The sequence below is a fragment of the Camellia sinensis genome, chromosome 12 (genome assembly GCF_055761805.1).
Source record: "Camellia sinensis isolate YWXY chromosome 12, ASM5576180v1, whole genome shotgun sequence".
Classification (NCBI taxonomy): Eukaryota; Viridiplantae; Streptophyta; class Magnoliopsida; order Ericales; family Theaceae; genus Camellia; species Camellia sinensis.
In genome coordinates, this window is record NC_138972.1 from 22,524,672 (window position 1) to 22,546,151 (window position 21,480).

At 40.7% G+C, this 21,480-nt stretch overlaps 1 long non-coding RNA gene across 2 annotated transcripts; it reads left to right on the forward strand.

Moving 5' to 3' along the window:
• The first annotated feature begins 214 nt into the window (after positions 1-214).
• LOC145804406 (uncharacterized) lies at positions 215-8,646 on the forward strand. 2 transcript variants are annotated; one of them, XR_014346059.1, is made up of 4 exons: positions 215-365; positions 1,873-2,548; positions 6,679-6,717; positions 8,376-8,646. It is a non-coding gene; the product is annotated as an uncharacterized LOC145804406 (long non-coding RNA). The 2 variants fall into 2 exon arrangements; XR_014346060.1 differs by lacking the exons at positions 215-365; positions 1,873-2,548; positions 6,679-6,717 and adding an exon at positions 6,731-6,868 and having other exon boundaries at positions 8,376-8,596.
• The last annotated feature ends 12,834 nt before the right edge of the window (positions 8,647-21,480 follow it).

Below are 21,480 nucleotides of genomic sequence, written 5' to 3' on the forward strand. Positions count from 1 at the left end.
ATTGGTGGGTTAAATTATGCATGTACAAGTTGAGTTGGATTTTTGAGATGTTTTGAAATACTGTTAAAAATTTACGAATGAACCTTGTTATGGGCATTATAAATCATGTTAAATTGAGAAAGGAAATTAGGGGAAATGATTTAAAGAATTAATGTGTGACTTCATATGTGTGTAGGACACGCTTCGGGAGGAATAGATGCTCCACCAATGCACTGTGAGTAATAGTACGGAGATGTACATTTTATTTATTATTGATGATTATTATCACTAACGCTCTGTTTCTTGTAAGTGTTACACGAACATGTTACATGAACAATTATGATGAGTGAAAGTCAATGTGAACGTTGAAAGATTGGCATATATCGGTATGACTTTGAAATGACTATGTTCTGTTAATAACGAATAATAATTCTCTGTTATTTATAAGCAAACCACGTCGTTTCTGAATGAATATATGGAATTATGTTCATCTTCAAACCAAGTATCTGTATGAAACTAAGATTATTCCATTGTGATACATATGGACCTAAGGTCGTTAAGAACCTATGACAAACATGCAAATGTGTAACATTCTTATGGGACTCACGTTAGGATGTGGGTTATTCTGTCCTTATTAAGCATATGGTAATGATATATGTGGCCTCAGTTAACAGTTGTTATTATTATTATTCAGTTGTCTGCGAGACACCTGTATTAATTTGTAACCCAGCTATGGGAAACTTATGGGCATTATTACATAAAGGTATTCTACGAAAACTGGAATTATTTCTATTACTGCTCCAATTATGTTATGCTAAGACATGATATGATGATTCGGTCTTTAAGACTTATGAAATTCTGGTATGGAGCAAAGTGCCGTACGGAACTAAGTACTACAATGCGAGTTACCTCTAGAATCCGTACGAGCCACCTCTTGAGTCCATACATATGTGAAAGTCATGAGGCCAATGGCCATTTTGTATGAAGTATGAAACAAAGTGCTATACGGAACTAAGTGCTGCAATGCGAGTTACCGCTAGAATCCGTACGAGCCACCTCTTGAGTTCATACATGTAAGACAAGGGCTTTATGCCATTACACGGGCTTTATGCCATTACACGGGCTTTATGCCATTACATGGGCTTTATGCCAATCTGATAAGGGCTTATGCCGTTCTGGTATGAAACAAAGTGCTACACGGAACTAAGTGCTACGACGTGAGTCACCTCTAGAATCCGTGTGAGACACCTCTTGGGTTCATATATCTACATGTTCAAGGGCTTAATGCCAATCTATGTTCAAGGGCTACATGCCATCTTTCAAGGGCTTTTATGCCATATGTTCAAGGGGCTATTGTGCCAGATGTTCCAAGGGCTTTTATGCCATATGTTTCAGGGCTTTAATACCAATGTGTTTCAAGGGCTTTATGCCGTTTCGATAAGAGCTTCATGCCATTTTGTTAAGGATTTCAAGCCGTTCTGTTAAGGGCTTAATGCCATTGTGTTTAAGATTAGGCTCAAGGCCGTTCCGTAAAAGATACTTAAAATATAAATGACTTTGATGAAATCCATATTTGGAGTTACGAAATGTTTCATATGGTAAGTAATTTCTGAAATGAGAAAAATGCTATGAACTTATGATATGTTATAATATGATATGCTTGCTGGATAATTTTCCCCAAAATGCCTAGATGCACTATGAAACCCCGAATGTTCAAGATATGACAAGTTTTCTGAAAAAGATACTTAGCTATGCATACAGAAACAAATAAACCATATGTCCTCTTTATTGATAAACACACGGATATGGATTATAATTCACGTTGAGCATTGAATTGTTATGTGTTATTATTCACTGAGCTTGACTCACTCTATTTCATGTTTGTTTCTGTAGGCACTCAACCTGGAGATCAACCTTCACCTGTGGCTTTTGTTACCCAGTTGTCAAACCCTGAGTATCTAAGCTCTTAGCTGTTGATCGTTCAAGTTATGGAGTCTTACTAAGTTTTAATTTGTACCTTAAATGTCTGTTAAGATCGGCGTATATGTATATGTACATAGCTATCTTCAGGTGCACGTCACCGTATATTTATCTGCATTATGTTCTGTTTGTGATCCTGGCATGGTAGTAGTAGCTCAATGGATATATTGTTATTATTATTATTTTTTTTGTTTGCTATTATATACTATTAAATGCTTCCGTTCAGGCCCCGTAGATTATATTCATCAGGTTTTATGTCTGTTTTCTGAGGTGGTCATGCCCAAACTTTTAGGGGCGAGTTTGGGGCGTGACAAGTGGTATCAGAGCACGAGTTGCTATCTCACACACGGATCCATTGAGCTGTAGGATGTCTAGAAAAGACGTAGGCTTCATGAATGACATCCTTAGTACATACGAAAAGACTGATAGCAACGGTAAATGTAATTTGTTCACGTTAACGATTATGAGCCATGTTTATTGTACATTCCTTGTGTATATATTGTGATTGATTGTTGTGTAGAGCATGGCGGAAATAAGGATACAGGATCACCTCGGGTTGGTTAGACAAAATGAAAAGGGAAAGAGATTGGTAAGTAAGGCACATGCAATTTTTGGTTGTTATTTTGAACTGATAGTTATCTATCATTTATTTAGATGACTTGCAAATTGCCTAAACACTAAGTATGGAATATTTATGATACAGTTATGTCTTCCTTGTCATGGTACTGTTTGGACCAATGATAGAAAAAAATAAAATATTGTGATACGTACTTTGATAAGTTGTGTCTTGGTATAATAGTTGAATCATGTTACGTATGACCAACTGTAAGAGAAAGTTATGTATACAGTGACCTACATAAGAAGTGAATTGTCCTATTTTGTTAAGCACATGACAATGACATGATATGACAAGCAATGCTTTATTTTCTGATATGTTAAGTTACGAATTAAGGAATGATGATCCATGTATGTAAAAATATTCATGGCATCCTTAGTATAAGGCCCTTGCCCGGGGGTAAGAATACCGTGGTTTCAGTATGTTACAAGATGTGTTTTGCCATCGACGGTCTTGTACGGATGGTGCCACCGACGGTCTTGTACGGGTGGATTATGATCAAGCATAAACTCTAATTTCTGTTTCTGATTCAAGGATAATTAAAAATATGTGTGAATATGTTTCTATTTATCTGTTTCGTTTATGTGTAATCGGGATTTGATTATGGAATCCGTGATATGTGATCTGAAGTCTGTAATCTGGTTTGTTTACGTGTATTCTGTAATTTGCGATCAGGATTTCTTGTAAGAAATGATTGAATGATATAAAGGACCTCACCCACATCACGTGTCTACTTACACGAAAAAAAAAAAGAAAAGGGGGGCAGCTATTGACTACGTCGAAGTCAAACTAAATAATTGGTAAATAGATAAGCTACTGCAAGAATTCAAATCCTGCCTTTGTATATTAAGTGACTTAAGATTGAGAAATCATTTCTGTGAAATATTTCTGTGTACCTATGCAAATGTTAGATATTGTGACATTGTCCTATATCACCTATAAGGAAGTTATGATGTGAACTGTTCTGCACAATATCGTGGATTTCGGTGAAAACAAATGGACATGGGAATAATCCATTTTGCAAATGGGTTAGCGATACGTATTGGGCATTTACCATCTCTTGCATGTTTAGACAACTTTGTACAATACTCACTATGTGATTACAAATCGATTTATGACTATATTGAATTAATCTTACCAAGAATTACGTCTTACCAAGAATTACGAACTTTGATGTTACGAGATCGAATTACTCCTTTGTTATACTATTGCATATGTTGTTTGATAATATGGACTCTGGAAGGATGTGATTCTTATGGTTACTGTATCCTTAATGAGATTTATACTCCTATGAATGGATTTGATAGAATCTATGTACGCGGAATAACTGAAAACTCTATTTATGTTAACTGATTGAGCCAGATGACTGGTCTCTAATTCTGTATGACCGTTTGCTGACCCACTATAAGTATATGACAAGAAAAAGAGCTAGCCAAGGAAAATGTTATACCTTACGGTTATGAATGATTAGTCAAGTATGCCTTTGAATTCGATCTTTGGTCTTGTTTTTGATAGTTGTATTTATTATTCAGATTTGAACTTATGACGGCATAATCAGGTATCTATACTGGGGATTCTTCTTCCCATCATTCAGATCTTGTCAAGGACTAGTATATGTGGTTTTGAATCCACATAACGATATGATTTTGATATGTTTTCGTAAATGGAATATGACTTGAATCTTGTCACTGTATTGGTGACTGTTGGAATGGAATATATCGTGCCTCTTAGACAGAACCTTATTTGGCAGGTTCTAAGACCTGATTCAATGATGCATAATCGGATTTTAATCTAACCATGTAATTAAGTTATTTTGGGAACTATATGTAACCGTAATGATTATGTACCACCGAGTAAATTGCATTATAAGATTCACCTAAGGAATTACTTAACAGGATAAGTTTGAACGTGTACTCTCTAATGAAAAGTACCTATGAACTATTAACGTTGGGCCGATCTAGTTAGAGACTTAGTGGAGAGTACTTTCATTATGATTGAAATTAATGCATGCTGGAGGAATTTATGAATCATGTTTTTCAGTCCTTGTTTTGTACTTTTAAATGTTTACGGTGAAATCCCCTAAGCAATTAAGGTTAAGTAGTGAAACCATGTTTAAGCATGCCTATCTGTTTAACAAGAAACATATCTGTTACACTTGGAATAATTGAATAAGAAATTGGAAGCCTTAACGGTTTAATTATCTGAAATTGATTATGTATCTGTGATCAGCATAATTTTTATGTAATCTTAAGTATGTTTATGAGATTTCAATTTCAGAATGATTTAACGATTGGATTTTGTCCTATATGCTTTAGTCTTCTTATGTATGGAAGAAATAAGGGTTGAAAAGAAGAACATAGATCTTCTAGGGAGCAAATGAGAAAGTGAAAAGGGTATAGAAATCCTAAAGCTTAAGGTATGTTTGTTTGGCCTCTCTGGAAGTTAAGTAGGAACTCCTCTATGTAATTGTCTTTAAGGAGTAATTGTATGATGGTCTTCACTGTTGTTCTTTTAAATGTCAAGTGGAATAAAGAATTGGTGATGCCGCTAAGTGAAGTGTAATTGAAAATTTGTTGTTAATTGAGAAGTTGTTATGGACTTTAGGATTATAAATGGTTAGTGTTGCTCCTTACCCGTTGAAATTCTGATGTGTGTGTGTCGATCGAAAGTATTGGTGATCCTTTCCTATCCCAAATGTGGATCTAGTTTTGGAACATTACAGAGTGTGTTTCCGTTTATGTTTGAATTGTCTTCTATTTGGTTTCTTCAATTTCGAGGACGAAATTTCTTAAGGAGGGAAGGATGTGACGACCCAGAATTTTTCCCTTTGCTCGAGCAGAGGATTTGACGCTCGAGCGGACTTTTGGGGTTCTCAGCAATTTTGCAGACGGCCTGAAATTCTGGGAGTTGTGAATCTCTGCTCGAGCGGAGAAGTTGACGCTCGAGCGGACTACTTTATTGGTCTGTGCACGCTCGAGCAGTTGAAGCGACGCTCGAGCGTAAGAAGTAAGATTTCCCTTGACATTGTAGTGGTGTATTTGGAACCTCGTTATTTTATTTTGGGGTCTTGATTGTGGTGGTAATATGATGGTAGAGTAAGATTGGATCAAAAACTTTAGTTTGAATATTTTGTCTACGATCAGCCGTCACTCTTTTGCCCTTTTCTTTTTCCACACTTTGAATTTGGATGTGAGGTTGGAACCATTGGAAAGCTTATTTTCGGGGCTTCAATTTGAGCACAAGAACGACTTAAAACGGAGTCCGGATGGGAGAGTTATGCCTATTTGAAGTTTTGACATCTGTGCTGAATGCATGTACGCTCGAGCGTGAAGATGTGCGCTCGAGCGGGTTTTTCGGACCAGCAGCTTTAAAAACGGGATTTTGGATCATTTTAGATGTTTTTCTTCTTTCCTCTTCCTTCCTCTCTTCCATGTCCGAAACCCTAGCCCCCAAACCCTTGAATTCCTTTACTTTGATCACGATCCACCATGGTTTTTGGCATCAAGGATGAAGAACAAGGGAGGATTAATGTTTTTACCCGATTGGAACTTGGATTTGCGAAGGCTTCTTTCCAAGCTCACTCTTTTGCTTGATTATTGAGGTAGGGGTTCTATTTCTCTTCAATACTTACATCCATGGTTAGATTTGAGGTATTTTCATTGTATAAATGTACAAACTTTCATTTTGAGCATATGGAGGAAATTATGAGATTTGGGAATTTCGGGTTTGAAGCATGGAAGGTTCAATTGATGAGTTAAGGTGGTGAGATATGACCCATAGATGTATAATTAAGGAGAAAATTGGGATGTAAGGTCATGGTATGAGAAGTTTGTATTTTTTTATGGAAAACCCTATATTTTCTTGAAACCCTAGGTTAATTTGTGATGATAAATAATGATTTTGCCCAAATTGACAATAGAATCATGGAATTGGTGGGTTAAATTATGCATGTACAAGTTGAGTTGGATTTTTGAGATGTTTTGAAATACTGTTAAAAATTTACGAATGAACCTTGTTATGGGCATTATAAATCATGTTAAATTGAGAAAGGAAATTAGGGGAAATGATTTAAAGAATTAATGTGTGACTTCATATGTGTGTAGGACACGCTTCGGGAGGAATAGATGCTCCACCAATGCACTGTGAGTAATAGTACGGAGATGTACATTTTATTTATTATTGATGATTATTATCACTAACGCTCTGTTTCTTGTAAGTGTTACACGAACATGTTACATGAACAATTATGATGAGTGAAAGTCAATGTGAACGTTGAAAGATTGGCATATATCGGTATGACTTTGAAATGACTATGTTCTGTTAATAACGAATAATAATTCTCTGTTATTTATAAGCAAACCACGTCGTTTCTGAATGAATATATGGAATTATGTTCATCTTCAAACCAAGTATCTGTATGAAACTAAGATTATTCCATTGTGATACATATGGACCTAAGGTCGTTAAGAACCTATGACAAACATGCAAATGTGTAACATTCTTATGGGACTCACGTTAGGATGTGGGTTATTCTGTCCTTATTAAGCATATGGTAATGATATATGTGGCCTCAGTTAACAGTTGTTATTATTATTATTCAGTTGTCTGCGAGACACCTGTATTAATTTGTAACCCAGCTATGGGAAACTTATGGGCATTATTACATAAAGGTATTCTACGAAAACTGGAATTATTTCTATTACTGCTCCAATTATGTTATGCTAAGACATGATATGATGATTCGGTCTTTAAGACTTATGAAATTCTGGTATGGAGCAAAGTGCCGTACGGAACTAAGTACTACAATGCGAGTTACCTCTAGAATCCGTACGAGCCACCTCTTGAGTCCATACATATGTGAAAGTCATGAGGCCAATGGCCATTTTGTATGAAGTATGAAACAAAGTGCTATACGGAACTAAGTGCTGCAATGCGAGTTACCGCTAGAATCCGTACGAGCCACCTCTTGAGTTCATACATGTAAGACAAGGGCTTTATGCCATTACACGGGCTTTATGCCATTACACGGGCTTTATGCCATTACATGGGCTTTATGCCAATCTGATAAGGGCTTATGCCGTTCTGGTATGAAACAAAGTGCTACACGGAACTAAGTGCTACGACGTGAGTCACCTCTAGAATCCGTGTGAGACACCTCTTGGGTTCATATATCTACATGTTCAAGGGCTTAATGCCAATCTATGTTCAAGGGCTACATGCCATCTTTCAAGGGCTTTTATGCCATATGTTCAAGGGGCTATTGTGCCAGATGTTCCAAGGGCTTTTATGCCATATGTTTCAGGGCTTTAATACCAATGTGTTTCAAGGGCTTTATGCCGTTTCGATAAGAGCTTCATGCCATTTTGTTAAGGATTTCAAGCCGTTCTGTTAAGGGCTTAATGCCATTGTGTTTAAGATTAGGCTCAAGGCCGTTCCGTAAAAGATACTTAAAATATAAATGACTTTGATGAAATCCATATTTGGAGTTACGAAATGTTTCATATGGTAAGTAATTTCTGAAATGAGAAAAATGCTATGAACTTATGATATGTTATAATATGATATGCTTGCTGGATAATTTTCCCCAAAATGCCTAGATGCACTATGAAACCCCGAATGTTCAAGATATGACAAGTTTTCTGAAAAAGATACTTAGCTATGCATACAGAAACAAATAAACCATATGTCCTCTTTATTGATAAACACACGGATATGGATTATAATTCACGTTGAGCATTGAATTGTTATGTGTTATTATTCACTGAGCTTGACTCACTCTATTTCATGTTTGTTTCTGTAGGCACTCAACCTGGAGATCAACCTTCACCTGTGGCTTTTGTTACCCAGTTGTCAAACCCTGAGTATCTAAGCTCTTAGCTGTTGATCGTTCAAGTTATGGAGTCTTACTAAGTTTTAATTTGTACCTTAAATGTCTGTTAAGATCGGCGTATATGTATATGTACATAGCTATCTTCAGGTGCACGTCACCGTATATTTATCTGCATTATGTTCTGTTTGTGATCCTGGCATGGTAGTAGTAGCTCAATGGATATATTGTTATTATTATTATTTTTTTTGTTTGCTATTATATACTATTAAATGCTTCCGTTCAGGCCCCGTAGATTATATTCATCAGGTTTTATGTCTGTTTTCTGAGGTGGTCATGCCCAAACTTTTAGGGGCGAGTTTGGGGCGTGACACCATCGGGGGCCAAAATCATGTAGCAATCACAAGAAGGGTCAGGAACACCTCAAACACCTCGGTAGTGACCAACGTGAGTTGTGAAAACTTACGGAACTAGCACGGGACTTCCGATTTGAAAACTAAGTTGGAAAAAGACACTTTTTTCAAACTTAAGCTTGGAAATAGGACATCAGGGCTCAAAACCGTGTAACAGTCACGAGAAGGACTGGGAAATGCCCCAAACACCTCGGGAGGGTCCAAGGTAAGTTGTGGAGACTTACGAAACTAGCACGGGACTCTCGGTTTGAGAACTAAATCAAAAAATGCACTTTTTCACACTTAAGCTCGAAAATAAGTCGTCGGGGGCCAAAATCGTGTAATAGTCACGACAAGTCCTGGGGAACACATCAAACACCTCGGGAGGGACCAATGGAAGTTGTGAAAACTTACGGAACTAGCACGGGACTACCGGTTTGAAAACTAAGTCCGAAACGGCACTTATCTCGCACTTAAGCTTGAAAATAGTCCATCGGGGGGCCAAAATCGTGTAACAGTCATGAGAAGGTCCGGGGAACACCTCAAACACCTAGGGAGGGACCAACGTGAGTTGTGGAAACTTACGGAACTTGCATGGCACTCCCGGTTTGAAAACTAAGTCAAAAAATGCACTTCCTAAACGCTTAAGTTTGAAAATAGGCCATCGGGGGCCAAAAATCCTGTAACAGTCCCGAGAAGCCCGTGGAATGCCTCTAACACCTCGGGAGAAACCAATGTAAGTTGTGAAAACTTACGAAACTAGTGCGGGTCTTCCGGTTTGAAAACTAGGTCGAAAAAGGTACTTTTTTCACACTTAAGCTTGAAAATAGGCCTCGGCGGGCCGAAATCGTGTAACAATCACGAGAAGGCCCGGGGAAAACCTCAAACATCTTGGGAGGGATCAATTTGTGTTTTGAAAACTTAACGAACAGGCACGGGACTCCCGATTTGAAAACTAAGTGAAGAAATACACTTTTCTAACACTTAAGCTTGAAAGTAGGCCATCGGGGGCCAAAATCATGTAATAGTCACAAGAAGGGCCGAGAACACCTCAAGCACCTCGGTAGTGACCAACGTGAGTTGTGAAAACTTACGAAACTAGAACGGGACTTCTAGTGTAATAACCCGACCCTCGTACATGTTCCTTGTTATATTTTCGGATCCTATTTTGTGATTTTGGATGCTTACTGTGTAAGTCCATGAGAAATTAGGGATAAGAAAGTTAACTCCATGTTTAAAGCATATGTTTAAGAATGTCTATCTGTTCAACAAGAAAAGTATCTGTTACATTAGAAGGTTTGAATCGAAATTGGTGGCCTTCAAGGCTTAATTATCTGAAATTGATTTTAGATATGTAATCAGCATAATTTTTAGGTAATATTAAGCATGTTTGGGAAATTTCAATTTCGGATGTTTAAACGATTGACTTTTGTCTTATTAGCTCATATATATATATGTGTGTTCTTGGAGTCTTGGACCAAGTTCAACACATTTCATGGAAAAGGATAGAGAGAGTAAGAATAGAGAGAAATGAGAAGGGAGTTTCAATAAAGGCTAGAGGTTGAATAACCTAGAGAGACTTTGGGAGATCTCAACTCAAGGTAAGTTTGTCTAACTTTCATAATTCCTCTCTTGAATTTGAGGGTGATACAACCATGATAATTGAACTCAAGGTATAATTGGATCATGTTTTATCCATTGGATGAGTTGAACTAAGTTGCTTATGTATGTATGTGGAGAACTAGCTTTGATTTCTTACTTTCTCATGAAAGATCATGAAGAACTTACCTTATATATATATATATATATATATGTGTGTGTGATGGTATATGTGATGTTGATGAAAAAGGAAATTTGATTATAGTTAAGGGTTCAAGAATTAGTGTTTATCTAGTTTAATGTATGTATTTGAAGCCTTTGTAACATGAATTTTAGGCTATGTATTGTCAACTAAAAATGTTAAAATGAGCCTTGTGAGGATGTACCAAAAGATTGGGATTTTGTAAGAATTTCGGACAATTTTGAGCAGAATCGCCGCACGTGCGGGGGTCATGGCCGCACGTGCGGGAGGTGCTGCCGCACGTGCGGGAGTCATGGCCGCACGTGCGGGAAATGGTGAAAAACAGGGGCTCGGCCACTGTCAAAAAGGCACGTGCGGGGCATTTTGCCGCACGTGCGGGGCTCACAGCCGCACGTGCGGCCCATGCTGAAAAACATGGATTGCTTCGTTTTGCGTGTAGAACCCTTTAATGTTGTCGGAATATGTCTTTGATGCCTTTTAATATGTATGAATTCCTTCGAAGTGAAACGAAACAGAAAATGATTTGATATGAAAAGGAAACTAAATTGTAAAGGTTGAATGTGTGCAGGGCACACTCCGGGAGGAACAAGCACATCATCGCAACACTGTGAGTAGTAATATCATTATCTGCTTTACATAGGCCTAATGCTCTTCCTTAGCATTTCGTTTACGCAACTATGTTAATGTTTCAAGTATGTATGTTAATGTTCAAAGATGTTGTTCCAAGTATGTAAGAAAGAAATGGGAGAGATAAAATACCTTCATGCTATAAGACTCTGGGCCTATGGCCATCCAATATAAGTTATTATGATACGAAACAAAGTGCTACACGGAACTAAGTGCTACGACGTGAGCCACCTCTAGAATCTGTGTGAGACACCTCTTGAGTTCGTATAAGCATATTCATGGGCTTTGTGCCACTATGTTTAAGGGCCTTGTGCCACCATGTTTAAGGGCCTTGTGCCACCATGTTTAAGGGCGTCATGCCATCATGTTTAAGGGCCTTGTGCCACCATGTTTAAGGGCACCTTGCCACCATGTTCAAGGGCATTATGCCACCATGCTCAAGGGCTTCAAGCCATTATGAATTAAGAATGTGATATGTCAAGCTGTATGTTCAAGATTGGGCCTAAGGCCATTATAAGATGAATACAGAATCAGGCTAACTTTGTAATCCCTGCACTTCCATATGTATTGATATATGTCATGTTTCAAGTCGAGCATTGTTTCATTCATGTATTACTATTCACTGAGCCCGACTCACTATCTGTTATGTCTGTTTCTGTAGGCACTCAACCAGGTGGTCAATCCTAAACCATGACGCCCGGTTTCCTTTGTCAACCTTCGCGTACCCAAGCACTTTTGAGGCCACTTATTTTGTGAAGTTTATTGAGATAATTGGCTTACTTCTTGGTTATCCTTCCAAGGTTGAATGTATATAACTTCAACAGTTTTTGTTACATGCCCGATGCTAGGGCTGGGTCTGTATATGTGCTTGTATATAAGTACTGCTAAGAAATATTTATTTTGGACTCTATCGACTTATTATGATGCATGTGATGTATGAGATCCTGGCATGTTAGAAGTAGCTCAATGGAGTTTGTTGGTTTAGTGTTCTTTTAATGTTTTGTGCTTTCGACAAGGCCCCATATGCTATATATACCAGGTTTTATGTCTGGTTGTGAATAGATCATGCCCGAACTTTTAGGGGCAAGTTAGGGGTGTGACATCCAGTTTGAAAACTAAGTTGGAAAAAGACACTTTTTCACACTTAAGCTTGGAAATAGGACATCGGGGGCCAAAACCGTGTAACAGTCACGAGAAGGACCGAGAAATGCCCTAAACACCTCGAGAGGGTCCAAGGTAAGTTGTGGTGACTTACGGAACTAGCACGGGACCCTCGATTTGAGAACTAAATCAAAATATACACTTTTTTCACACTTAAGCTCGAAAATAAGCCGTCGGGGGCCAAAATCGTGTAATAGTCACAAGAAGGCCCGGGGAACACATCAAACACCTTCGGAGGGACCAATGTAAGTTGTGAAAACTTACGAAACTAGCACGTGTAGACACCCCATTTTTTACCATCCTCGAGACTTGGTTGTGCTTGCAGATACATCAAGCCACTAGTTGGATTGCTCATTGGGTACTCGACTTTTGTGGCGGAATGTCACAGGTTTGAGCTTTCCAAACCCTATTTCCTTTCTGCCCCATTCTTGGACCATGTGTTGGTCTTTCCAGCATGCTCCTCATGGTGCACTGCCGGCCACCCTCTGCCACTGCCGGCCATGCATTTGTGCCTACCGGCCATCAATGAGGCACTGCCGGCCACCACTGATGGCCGGCAGAACCCTTGTCTCAGCAGGTTTCACGCCAGATCTTTTGAGCCAGCTGGTTTTCACTCATCTCTCCTCCATACACGTATGGAGGGATGAGCCCCTTTCCAAGCTTGTTTAACAAGCTTTGCATTGTTTTTCTTCCATATAAGGAGAGGCCTTTCCTCTCCATCAGAAGTTCAGCCATTTTTTAGAGAAGATATCTCTCTCTCTCTCTCTCTCTCTCTCTCTCTCTCTCTATTTATCATTCTCTCTCTCTATATTGCATAGAATAGTGCTCTAAAGTCCATTTTTCTTGCACTTTTGCACTACAACACATAGAGATACACCACAATCTTTGGGCTGAGGTTCTTGGGAGTGTTACTTGAGCTCTGAAAGTTGGTTTTTAGCCTTAGAGTTTGCTGGTTTCGAAGTTAAACTTCAAGGGTGAGTATATTCCCCTTTTTAGCATTTATTTGCACCTCATTTTGGCTATCCTTGCATATTGTTTTGGGCCTTTCTTTCAACTGAAAAAAGTTTTGTTTTTAAGTGCTTTAGATCTTTGTTTAAGGTCATTTTTTCGTTGGGGGTTGTTTACCCCCTCTTAGGCCTTATTAGGCCTTATTTTGAGCCATCCCTTTAGGCTTTTGTTGAAGCCTTTGCATGACCTTTCTACCACTGAAATCCAAAGGATTTTCAGTGGTAGAAAGGTGGTTTTGGTGTCCTGAATAGGAGAGGGTCATCCCCTCTCCTTTGTGTCTTGTTTACTTGCTTTGAATGCCTCATGTGTGAACACCTTTGGTAAGTTTATGTTAGCCATATCTTAGCTTATATTTGGACTTATTTTAGCATGGCATGCCACTATTTTTACGTGATTTGGTCACTCCATGCATGCCTAATACACTTGTGGTGCAAATCTCACAAACTAGTCTTATATGCCTCATGTTTGAGCATGTCTTTCTAGCTTGTTTTGGGGCCATTTATGTGGGGTTTTGGTGATGTTTTGCCATGTCATACCTCTGTTAGGGTTCGGTTTGGTCACCTCTTGCATGCTCCATGCACTTGTAGTGTAATCCTCTCTATTGCCTTAACATGCGTCATGCTTTAACATATCATTCTAGCATGCTTTTGGCTTAGCTCTGAGGAGACTTTGTTCATGTTTTAGCATGTTTAAGGTCTGATTTGTGTTGTTTTGGTCATACATGACTTACTTTGTATAGCCTTGGTTCAATCTAGCTTGTTGGCTTTGTGTATTGAGTCCACTAGCATGTGTTACTTGGCCTATTTCAATGATTTGGCATCACTTGTTATGTTATTTCAGTCCATGTAATGTGATCATACACTTGCTTTTGACATGCTTTCAATGCGTTGGAGGGTTTAACCCTTTATGCCTTAACATGAATCATTGCGTATGCCTTCATGCCATAGCTTGCGAGCCACCACTTTAGTGTGTTTTTGGGGTTATTATGCCATGATATAACTCTGATTTTTGTTGGTTGAGTCATCCCATGCTTGGTCTTAATAGGTGTAGTGTAATCCACCTTTTTTGCCTTGTATGCATCATGCCTCATGCTCACCATGCTATCTTGTTTTGACTTACTTCCATACATGTTTTAGTCTCATTTTAACATGTTCTAGGACTGTTTTTGTCACGACCTCAAACCGCCCCTAGTAGTTTGGTGCCGTGATGGCCAGTAACCCGAGGTTACCGAAGGCCGTCTTACAAAAAAAATCACACACAATCAGAGTATGAAATATGGGGCTTACAAGAGCGGAAGCAAAATATACATATAAACCGAGTTGTCCATGAGAGCCGTGCATAAGTCCAATGGAATGTCATACATCAAACATCTTTACAAGTCTTACAATTTTAGATACAACAAAATGGAACACAAAATACATCCTGACCAAAAGGCTTCTCAAGCCGACATATGCCAAAACAAACAAAGAAAGCATAAGCCGAGAAGCATAATCTTCAAGACGATGCAAAACGCAAATCCAAAACATGCCGGCAAAGCACCCAAAACACATCGGCAATCACGTCTAGGCCTTAATGCCTTCTTGTTCATCACCTACATATATATAGAGAGGGTGAGCTTGGATACTCAGTGAATGATATCAGAAATAAAGGTTTTGCATGATTGATATCCAAGATTTCTTCAAAACAATACATAGTATACTTTTCGATCAAGAGGGAAATCAAGTTCATTTGCCGGCGTTCAAGTTCCTTGGATGTTAATAACATCTACTTATTTCAAGGGGTGATGACATATCAAGACAAGAGTTTCAAGACAAGCTGTGCTGCGAAAGTTTAGAGTCCTCTAGCACTAAGGACTGTCAAGACAAGCTGTGCTGCAAAAGTTTAGAGTCCTCTAGCACTAAGGACTGTCAAGACAAGCTGTGCTGCAAAAGTTTAGAGTCCTCTAGCACTAAGGACTGTCAAGACAAGCTGTGCTGCAAAAGTTTAGAGTCCTCTAGCACTAAGGACTGTCAAGGCAAGTCATCAAAACACGATAGCATTTGATATACAAAATAGGGATAGTCATTCATGCTAGATCGAGTACTTTTCGAAACAAGGCAAGACGAGATTTATGAAAGCAAGTGTAACATAGCTTTATTAAAAATACCACTCACATCGTTTCTTCACACGTCGGGGTCGAGACAAGCCCAAGTCCTACAACACATGGCAAAGCCTATTGAATGCGCTTTCAAACAAGTCTCTCATGTACACAAATGTTTTCGGAAAACATGCTGGGCACCAACCAGGTCTAGGCCGAGGTTCCACACCTCCTTGCCGAGGTGTGTTCCCGAGGGCCACATGCAAGGAAAGAGGTCGGGAAACTCTGGGTTTCCCTCTGTTGATGAACATGAAGAACGTGAGTGTGAAAACATGAAAAATACGAATGTTTGATCATAATCTGCCATCACAAATCTGGGATTTTCGTGCTATGAGTTTGAAAACATGGACCTGGGTACCCGTAGTTGAAAATCATGCAAGAACAAACACAAAACTTGAGTCTAGGCGAAAAGCTTTCGGATCAAAACAAGACTTTCTTGAAGAACACATGAATGTCATTTTCTCTTTCTAGAATCGAGCTTCAAAACGATGCATGGCTTACAAATCATTTTCAATCATGCAATGCAATAACATAAACATAAAGAACATCATGAGCGAATCAAGAATCTAACCTTAGAACGCGGATCTAACGGTTGGATCTCTAGGAATCGAGCTTCAAGATCTACCTCCTCACTCTAAAACTCCTTCTTCCTCCTAGAGTTTCTCTCTCTACAAGACAAGGTTATGATACTAAATGATAGTTTCCTATACCCGATTCTGGGGTTAACCCTCTGCTGGGACACGTGGCGGCGACTGGTTGGGTTCTTCCTGAAAAGGTGGCTGACAGACCCGACAAAGCATGGTGGAAGGGTGTTCAACAAGCAAAACGGTATGGGCTCTCTGACGGGGCAATGACATCGGCTAACAACAAGGCGCATCTAACACGCTATACGGAATGGCACTCCGGCAAGGGGGTGACATCGGCTAACAAAAGACCTCGGCAACTAAGGTGACAATGACCTCGGCTAGGAAGGACAACACTTGGCTAAGCTGTGCCACATCTTGGCCTAGATGCGCCACACCTCGGTCTAGGTCATACCACTCCAGGACGAGTTCACTGGGGTGCAAGGTAACATCTCGGCTAATGTGTTCAAGGCAAGAACGGAGGTCAACAAGGGGTTCCAAGATACTACCACTAGACTAAGGATGACCTCGGCTTGGATTGATCTAGGCATAACGTCGGCTGAACATAACTTAGACAAGCACATAACACTTAGACAAATCACAAAGGTATGAAATCAAGACATGGATCTCGCTTACTTGGGTAGGACAAGTCACGAAACACACATGCAAGCTTAACAAACCATAATCATACAAATGCTCATGAACATGATTAAGATGAAAAATGTGGGTTCTTACAGTCTACCCTCCTTAAGGAAGTTTGGTCCCCAAACTTAAGTTACCTTGACCTACGAATAACTCCGGGTAACAGATTTTCATCTCCTCTTCCTTTTCCCATGTGGCCTCCCCGCCATAATGCCTCTCCCATTCGATTTTCACCATTGATATCGATTTGTTTCTCAGCTGTCTCACTTGTCTGTCTATAATTCTCATCGGCTTCTCTTCGTAGCCCAAGTCTTCATTAACCACAACCCCGGAGTGATCTATTACATGCAGTGGGTCTCGGATATATTTTCTCAGCATCGAAACATGGAACACACTGTGGACTCGATTCAAATCTGGTGGCAAGGCAAGCCTGTAAGCAACGGTGTTAATCCTCTCAAGAATTTCAAATGGCCCAACGTATCGGGGTGCAAGTTTGCCCTTCTTCCCAAATCTCGTAACTCCTGTCATCGGCGAGACCTTCAAAAATACATGGTCCCCAATTTCAAATTCTAACTCCCTCCTTCTTTGATCGGCATAACACTTCTGTCGACTCTGTGCAGTCTTAATCCTTTGCTGAATGAGTTTGATCTTTTCAGTTGTCATTCGAACCAATTCGGGGCCAATTAGAGCTTTGTCTCCCACTTCAGTCCAACATATCGGCGACCTGCACTCCCTCCCATACAAGGCTTCATACGGCGCCATGCCTATGCTGGCTTGATAACTGTTGTTGTACGCGAATTCCACCAATGGCAAATGCGATTCCCAGCTTCCCTGAAAATCCAACACGCACAACCTGAGCATGTCTTCGAGTGTCTGAATCATTCTTTCTGTCTGTCCGTCGGTCTGGGGGTGAAAGGCTGTGCTGAATCTCAACTCTGTTCCCAAGGCTCCTTGTAGACTCTGCCAAAATCTAGAAACGAACTTCGGATCTCGGTCTGACACAATGGACATCGGCACACCATGAAGCCTAACGATCTCATTCACATACAATTCGACAAGTCGGTCGGCATTGAATGTAGTCTTGACAGGCAAGAAGTGAGCTGACTTAGTAAACCTGTCGACTACAACCCAAATGGAATCCATACCTCTTTGCGTTCTCGGCAAGCCCACTACGAAATCCATGGAGATGTGCTCCCATTTCCACTCAGGAATTGACAAGGGTTGGAGAAGTCCTGCCGGTCTCTGGTGTTCTGCCTTCACTTGCTGACAACTCAGGCACTGAAATACAAACTCGGCTATCTCTCTTTTCATGTTTGGCCACCAAAAGGTCCGTTTTACGTCCCGATACATCTTGGTGCTCCCTGGATGAATGGAAAATTTGGATCTATGGGCCTCTTGCAAAATCTTCCTTTTTAACTCTGGTACGTCGGCCACACACAATCTTCCTTCGAACCTAAGCACTTGATTTTCCACTGTGTAACCTGGCCTCTGCTTGGAGACGAATTCATCAACTACCCTTCTTAGGAACTTATCTTCCATCTGCCTGTTCTTCACTTCCTCAACGATGGTCGGTTCCGCTGAGACCGTTGCCAGACACGCCAAACTTCCGACTAGTTTCCTGCTTAATGCGTCGGCTACGGTGTTTGCCTTACCTGGGTGATACTGAATCTGCATGTCGTAGTCCTTCAACAGCTCGAGCCATCTTCTCTGCCTCATATTTAACTCTTTCTGGGTGAATAAGTACTTCAGGCTCTTGTGGTCGGTGAAAACTTGGCACGATGTTCCATACAAGTAATGACGCCATATCTTCAAGGCAAAAACCACGGCAGCTAACTCCAGATCATGGGTAGGATAATTCTCTTCATTGGGCTTCAACTGACGAGACGCGTACGCTATGACTTTACCTTCTTGCATTAATACGCAACCCAAACCCTTATGTGAAGCATCACTGTAAATCTGAAATTCCTCATTAGCCGATGGTAGTATAAGAACTGGTGCTGTAACTAGCCTCGTCTTCAGCTCCTGGAAGGCTGATTCTCTTTCATGGGTCCATTCATAAGCTACTCCCTTCTTAGTTAGTTGTGTCAGCGGCACTGCAATCCTCGAGAAATCCTTCACAAACTTTCTGTAATAACCTGCCAAACCCAGGAAACTACGGATCTCGGACACGTTGGTCGGTGTCGGCCAATTTACAACAGCTTCAATCTTGCTGGGGTCAACTGATATACCATCTTCATTAATTACATGCCCTAGGAATGAAATGCTGGAAAGCCAAAACTCACATTTACTCAACTTGGCGTACAACTTCTTATCCCTCAAGGTCTGCAGGGCAAGTCTCAGATGATCCTCGTGCTGGCTCGTACTCCCGGAATAAATCAATATGTCGTCGATAAAAATAATGACAAACTCATCTAGGTACGGCTTAAAGACTCTGTTCATCAAGTCCATGAATGCTGCTGGGGCGTTGGTTACTCTAAAGGGCATCACCAAAAATTCGTAGTGGCCATATCTTGTCCGAAAAGCAGTCTTCTCGATATCCTCGGCTTTAACCTTCAACTGGTGGTAGCCCGACCTAAGGTCAATCTTGGAAAAGACTCGTGCTCCTCGTAGCTGATCAAGCAAATCATCGATTCTTGGCAATGGGTATTTGTTCTTAATGGTCACCTTATTAAGTTCTCTGTAGTCAATGCAAAGACGAAGGGTGCCGTCCTTTTTCTTAACAAATAAAACGGGTGCTCCCCACGGTGAAGTGCTCGGCCTGACGAATCCCTTATCCAACAATTCCTGTAATTGCGATTTCAGTTCTCTAAGTTCAGCTGGAGCCATTCTGTAGGGTGTTTTGGAGATAGGTTGTGTTCCTGGCAAGACGTCCACAGTAAACTCTATTTCTCTATCGACAAGGTGGCCAGGCAACTCAGTCGGAAAGACGTCGGAGAATTCCTCAACAACGGGTATGTCGGCTAACTCAACATTTCCATTCAGATCACTTAGTATACTGCATAAGTAACCCTTACATCCTTTTTGGATCAACTTGTAGGCCTTCATGGATGAGATTAAGTAAGGTGGGGGTACAACTCCTTTACCCTGGAAAATGACCTCGGCTTGGCTTGGGGTCTTCAATGTGACGTTCTTAGTAACACAATTAATGGATGCATGATTCGCCGCTAACCAGTCCATTCCCAATATAACATCGAAGTGAGTCATGTTTAATGGCATCAAATCAACTAACAATTCTTCACTCTCAATCATAGCAATACACGCCCTATAAATGGATGTAACAATCATATTTCTCCCAGATGGGGTAGACACAGATAATACATAATCAAGGGGTTCTAATTCTCTATCCAACTTCTCGGCGAATATAGTGGACACAAATGAATGCGTAGAACCCGAATCAATCAGTACGTATGCATCTTGAGAACAAATTGAGAGGGTACCTGACACTACCGCCTCGGCATTCTGGGCGTCTCCTGGTACTAATGCAAAAACTCTGCCCTGCCTCGCCTGTATTCCCCCGATGTTATTCTTCTGTGCAGAGCCCGAGGTGCTTCCATTCCTCTTCCCATCATCGGTCCTTGCTTTCGGGCAGTCCTTCACGCGATGGCCTATCTCGCCACACTCATAACAAGCTCCCGTTGCCCAACGACAAACCCCGAAATGTTGCTTTCCACAACTCGCGCACATCGGCTTGGCGTTACCTTCCTGATTTGAGTTGCTGGAACTGTCTGTGCTCATTCTCTTCTTGGCATTGAACGGAACTCGGCGACTATCATAATTCTGTCTCTTCCTCTGACCCTCACTTGAACTCTGGTATCGGTTTAAATTAGCTTCAGCCAGGATGGCCTTGTCCAGTACTCCGGCGTACGTCGGCATATTGAGCATATTGACCCGATCTTGTATCGGCCCACGCAACCCACTTTCGAACTTCCTCGCCTTTCGATACTCGTCATCAACCATATGAGGCGCATATCTCGCTAGTTCAGTAAAGGCACGATCGTATTCTGCGACCGTCTTGTTCCCTTGGACCAGATTCTGAAACTCCGTGGTCTTTCGGTCTCGGACGCTGAGGGGGAAATGCTTGTTGTAGAACAACTCCAAAAATTTTGCCCAAGTCAAACCCGGATTGCTTTCTCGGACCATCATCCACCACCTACGAGCATCGTCGTCTAACGTGAATGCTGCCAGAGATACCTTCTGAGCGTCTGTACTGGGGAAAACTTCAAACAACTTCTCCATCTCTAAAACCCATGCCTCGGCTTTCATTGGTTCTATGCCTCCCTGAAATCTCGGCGGTTTCATCTTCTTGAACTCTCTGATTAGGGTTATCGTGTCGTTCCCATACAAAGCTTGCTGCGGAGGCACTTGTGGCACCGGAGGGGGTGGAGCTGCATATCGGCCATTCGTCTGTTCGGCATGCATAGAAGTGGTACCAGTATCCTGCGGCCTAGATTGCCTCTGCTCACGAACCAAGCCTTCGACTAACCTTTCCAATCTCTCCAACCTGTCTTCCGATCGATCTCGGCCAACCGGGGGTCTACCTCTCCTCATGATGCTAGGGGGGGGGGGATGCAAGATGAGACTTTAAAATAACTAAACAGATAACACATATGCAAGTAACGAGCGTCTAAGCCAAAACGATGCACACATAGTCAAGTAGCAAGCAATATGATGCAATCTTAACTTTCTT